Source organism: Bos indicus x Bos taurus, chromosome 18 (assembly GCF_003369695.1).
Source record: "Bos indicus x Bos taurus breed Angus x Brahman F1 hybrid chromosome 18, Bos_hybrid_MaternalHap_v2.0, whole genome shotgun sequence".
NCBI lineage: Eukaryota > Metazoa > Chordata > Mammalia > Artiodactyla > Bovidae > Bos > Bos indicus x Bos taurus.
In genome coordinates, this window is record NC_040093.1 from 36,555,040 (window position 1) to 36,561,039 (window position 6,000).

The following is a 6,000-nucleotide window of genomic DNA, read 5'->3' on the forward strand; positions in this document are numbered from 1 at the left end:
TGGTCAGGGATAAAGAAGCAGAACTTCTCTCCCTTATAATCTCTCCTTTCTTGGTGAGAATGAAAAAAGAAATGGTGCTGTTAAACCATCAGATTCTCACTGACAGGGTTCTCTGCCATTCATCCACCTTTCTTCTGCCCTTACATCTCTTCTTTGTTCATTTCCCTAAATGCTTCCTCCCTCTCTCTTCATTTTAGAAGATAACAAAGGCTATCAGTCACCCAAAGCTGTTCTGATGCCCTCCTGGAAGTTAGTAATTACATTATTTACACTGTCTTCAACAGAGCCCAGTATACTTTTTCATAGGTCTTTCCCCAGAATCACTCTCCTTTTATTTTTGTTTTGTAAATGGCGTTGTTCCTGGGGCCCCAATCTTCAAGGCACAATTAATTCTAGTATCATGTATGCTGTCAGAATGGCTTTGAGACACAGAATATTTCGAGCCCACCCCCTCCCAATCCACACACACTTCCATAGAAGTCTCAATTTTATCAGAAGCCTTAGGTAAGTACCCCATGGGGAACATATGTCTGCTTCTGTTTTGATACATTTTTCAGATAACAGTAAGCACTGCTCACACCTGGAGGTCTTTAAGAAATGCTCAGGACAGCAGGGTTCAAGTGGCTGTCAGCCAGACATGCATTTTTTTGGAGCAGGAGAATCAACTTTGTAAGTTATTCGAAGTAGTATGTGAGGAAGCTTATCCAGCTCAGCATGATCTCTGGCTGTTTACTGGGACTGGGACAACTGGAAACCTAGCATCATTCAATTTTTAAAGTATTATAATGAAAGTCATTTTGTATATAGGTATATATAATTTCAGTTCTCTTTCTAAAAGATACAACAGTAAATACTTAATAAACAAAAACGCAAGTGTCTAGGTGGGATATTGAAAGATAAATCTTTTAAAGTAAAAGTTTCTGAAATACCATTAACTAAATAATATCTATCTAGCTATCTATGACATAGGATACACATCTCCAAAGCTAGTCACTGACACTCATTCATGTATATAACACTTTTTTAAAATTGAGGTTTAGTTAACTTATAATGTTATATTATTTTCAGGTGCACAAGAGTGATTTTATAGATTATACTCTATAGTTATTATAAAATACTGGCTGTATTTTATATTAGTGATAATGTACAGCATTTGCCTTTCTCTGATTTATTTAACTAAGCATAATATCCTCCAAGTCCATCCATATTGCTGCAAATGGCAGTTTTATTTTTATATGATTGAGTAGTATTCCATTACATATATATATATATGTGTGTGTGTGTGTGTATATATATATATGTGTGTGTGTATATGCCACAGCTTCTTTATCCATTTATCTATTGATGGACACCTAGGTCGCTTCCATATCTTGGTAATTTTTTTTTTTTTTTACCTAAATGAGGTAGTTCTACCATTTATAAATATTCAATATTTGGAAAATATATGTATACTCTTGTTATTTTTAAAATCATTATTATCCTTACAGCTTCTAGTTTAGAAAGAAATTAACCAATCCTTTTACCCAATAATTTCTTTCAATAAAATAAAATGAATTGCCTTGGCTAGTCTTTCAAGAACTTTTGACTTGAACTTAAGGGGCTTTCATAGGCAACTTGTATTGAATATCCACTGATTATTATGAGTGCTAGATAATCATATTAAGTTGTCTTCTTTTAACAACAACTACAAAAAAATTGGGACAATTAAATTCTTTATTTGAAAAATGGGGATAGGGATACTTGAAATGTTGAATCTTGCTTAAGATCTTTTAGCTACTAAGGTAATGATGAAGGATTTTAACGCAAATCTGCCTAACCACAGATTCCAATATATTTTTCTTTTAAGATTTCCAAGACAATGTTCTAAACTGGAGTTATAGATATTTAGATCACTGAGTTTCTTAGTTGGTTACACAGGTGGAAACAATCTCCCAGAAAAAAAAAATTTTTTTTTGAGATGAAAACACGGAGTCAGATTTAAATTTAAGATAAAGATGGTTGGACCCTGGAGGCCATGCTCACCAGGATGTTTTTTTCTGAGAACTTGTATCCGAATCTGCAAAACACCTCCAACAGAAAGTATTGGGGAAAGTGGTCTAAAAAGGATGTCTTGTCAGCCCTGTATCATTGCTTATGGTATTTCCAAGATCGCTTTTACTAACCCAGGGTTTCATCAGCTAAATTCTTTAATTTTCCAAATTGGAGAAAGGGACAGTTAGTTAAACAATCTGTTCATATAATTGTATGCAAAGGGCTAAAGGAAGTAATAACACTGACCGCTGCTCTGTGGTTTTGTTTAGGCCACATTGTGTTCTGTCTATTCACATGCTATACTAGTGTTTTAGAATAGAGATGGAAATTCTGCATACAAAGTCAGTACTGTAAATTACCAACAAAATAGAGTCTCCTGAACAAGAGGGTCTTTGTTTATGGCAAATAACTATGGCCCATCCTCTGGACTAGACAGACATCCATTTCCAATGACAGTAGGCAAATAAACAGAACTGCACATGCTTCCATTCACAGCAGGGTGAAAAGTATTGACCTTGGTTGGCTGTGTCACCAGAAGACTGAGGAACAAATTGCTGAAAGAGACTAGAAATCACAGTGAATCTACTACCTTCCAGTCATGCCAGGTGTCTCTGTCAGGACACTCTGTAGAATGCCATTAGCAGAACAACAGGGAGATGGAAGTTAACAGCCAGGCAAAAGGGGTCATTCACAAAAGAAGAGAAGAGGACAGGTGAAAATTACAGTTTTGACATTAGTAAGTGGGAATAAGTGGAGATGCTCTCAGAGTGGTGTTTGTAAGCAGGAGCAGGTAATTGCATATAATAAATGCCCTGGAATTGCCATTCTTCCTGGGCTGGTGTGCCCTTTCTCTTTTTCATTGCCTCCTTTGAAGATTTTGTGAGATTTGTTTTATTTTATTTCTTATCCTTACACTCTATATTGCTATTGAAGCATCACTCCCGGAAACTGGAGTCCCTCTTTGCCTGGCAGGAAAAAGCAAAACTCCTTTAGAATATTTATTTTATTCCTTATATCTCTGCAATATAAATCCTCAGACTATTCAAACACAGACTTAGGGTCCTTTTGTCAGGTTCAGTGAAAATATGATCTGTCCTTGGGGTGCCTGATGTGCAGTGAGGAACACTGAAAAAAGGATGAAGACTTCCTAAAAACCCATCACATGTCAGACACTGTATTAGACACTTATCACTGCATTATCCATTATCTTGGTATATTCACAACAAGCAGGAAATTCCAAATTATAGAGTGTTGAATTAATGTAAATGTAAAAAATAAAACAGAAAGATTAAAAATATTTATGTTCTCATTTATCCAAGGCTTAAGTGTCCCACTTTTTGATAGTAAAGAGACCAACAGTATAATTGAGGATAACAGTTTTTCAAATCTTTCTTGACTGTCATACTCCATATTGACCTGATTTTGGTTTGGCTGCCTATGCGGTTTCAAGAAAGATGTAGTAATTCTAAATGTCACATCCAGACATGCCCAATCCAAGAGGAAGAAAAGCAGCATTGTCCTGGATAAAACCCTTCCTCAGGAACCTCTGGCATCTTTTCTCATCGAGGAGAATTGTGTCACAGGCCTGTTACTAAACCAATCATTGGCAGGACAAGTAAGAACATCATAATTGATTCCAGCTAGTAAAGGTTAATCTCCTTAGAGAAATGCTGGGCTGCTTGAAGAAGGAAGATATGGGGTGGGGGTTGGGGTGGGGGAGGAAAGATTTTATTAAAAAAAAAAAAAAAAGGAAGGCAACAATTAATGTATTCTAGAATCAGTGATTTTTTTTTTTTTTGGACACAGAGCATTCAATGACTTTTATGGGATATGAAAACATAAGAAACAGAGGTGGAAGTTGAATCCATTTAATTTAGTCTCCTTATCCATTATGATATTCTCCCCAGTGGTTTTTCTCTATTTTTTTCTCTATTGTTACAAGAGGGTTTGTAGGGAGGGGAGAGATGTGATTATGGAATTCTAAGTCCCCACTTTAGCTCATTAACCATTTGAGAAATCTGTACATGAGCATGTCATGCTTCTCAAGTTATATGAATTGACTTCAGTGCTTTGTGGTTTGCTGGGAACAAACATAACAAGTCCAGAGCTTGGTCACTAAAAATGAAAATGTTATTGGATTCAACAAAAATGGATACAGAACAGCAAAAATACAATATGTGGTTAACCACAGACAAAGCTGTCCCTTCTGCTTAGCTGTGTTGACATCTGAAACGCCTTCCTCTAGCATTTGTTGCCCTGATGGCTCCAGTCCAGTAGCTGAGCATTTGAATGCAGAGAATCAATGTGAGGCTAGCACATTTTTGATGGAATTTGTACAGAAATCAAGCAGCAAGCCCCTGCAACATGTTTATAATTGTGTTCCTTCTTTGGGGTAGGAAAAATGGTGAAACTGTTTTACACACCTTGAACAACAAGTGTGCCATTCTAAACTAACTTTTTGTTTGAACATGGCGTGAAATCACTCAGCCAGCAGGAAGGGAGGTGGTAGAGTCAACTGCTATTGGGCTTTGGACACGGTCAGAAGGTCAACACAATTTAGATAGGCTTACTGCTGTTTGAATTGAGAACTTTAAGATCATATGAAATTCTTCCCATTTTGTAGATGAATAATCTTGTTAAGAAATGGAGGACTTTCTTGGTTGTCCACTGGTTGAGAATGCACTTGTCAAAGCAGAGGACATAGGTTAGATTCCTGGAAGATTCTGCGTGGCACGGGGCAACAAAGTCCATGAGTCCTAGAGCTTGTGATCTGCAACAAGAGAAACCACCCCAACGTGAAGTACTCACACCTCAACTAGAGAGTAGCCTCTGCTTGCTGCAAGTAGAAAAAGCTAGTGCATGACAACGAAGACCCACCACAGCCAAAAATAATAAAAAAAGAACTGGAGAGACAGGCCCAACTTTGATTACAGTTATCGAACAGTAATGCATTTCGCATGGCTTATGTGCTTTTGGTATCTGGGTACAGTGTTAAGAAATGACTATGTTGAATTGACAACTTAATGTGCCAAGTGGAAAGTGCCAAATAAATTGGGTTTAAATCCTGACTATTTTATTTATTAGTGGTTCTGTGACCTGAGGACAGGGATACCTAACTTTGAAGACGTTTTATACAGATGATTAATAATGCAAGTGTGACTTTAATATGGTGATAAGACTTCAGTAGATATAAAACTTCAAAGAATATGTTGATAAAAAAGAGAGGGTATAATTTAGTGTGCTAATCCTGTGCCCGTTTGTCCTCCTAGAGATACTTTGTCCTCTCCTGGGCTAAACTATTCACAGGTAAACTTATTCCTACAGACTGTGTTTCTCAATTCCTCTATTTGCTCATCTCTGCTTAATTTCAGTCTTTGGAAAGCTCTGCTGCCACTGCCAAGTCGCTTCAGTCATGTCCGACTCTGTGCGACCCCATGGACTGCAGCCTACCAGGCTTCTCCATCCATGGGATTCTCCAGGCAAGAACACTGGAGTGGGTTGCCGTTTCCTTCTCCAATGCATCAAAGTGGAAAGTGAAAGTGAAGTCACTCACTCAGTCATGTCTGATTCTTAGTGACCCCATGGACTGTAGCCTACCAGGCTCCTCCATCCATGGGATTTTCCAGGCAAGAGTACTGGAGTACTCTGAAGCATTGCCTTCTCCCTTGGAAAGCTCTAGTAGAAGTGAAAACTATAGTGTGTGAAACCAAAATGCAATATGGTATCCTCCATTGTAAACTTAAGTATTATTTCTTAAAATTTTCTGTAAAAGTATTAAAAATAAAACATTTATTTTAAAAATTAGTCAAGAAAGCCCCAGGATGCTTATCTCCTTGCTTCTCCAGCAGGAGCATGGAATGATCCCAGTGCTCATGGAATATGACCCCATGGACCATAGTCCACATGCTCCTCTATCCATGGGATTGTCCAGGGAAGAATACTGGAGTGGGTTGTCATTTCCTCCTCCGG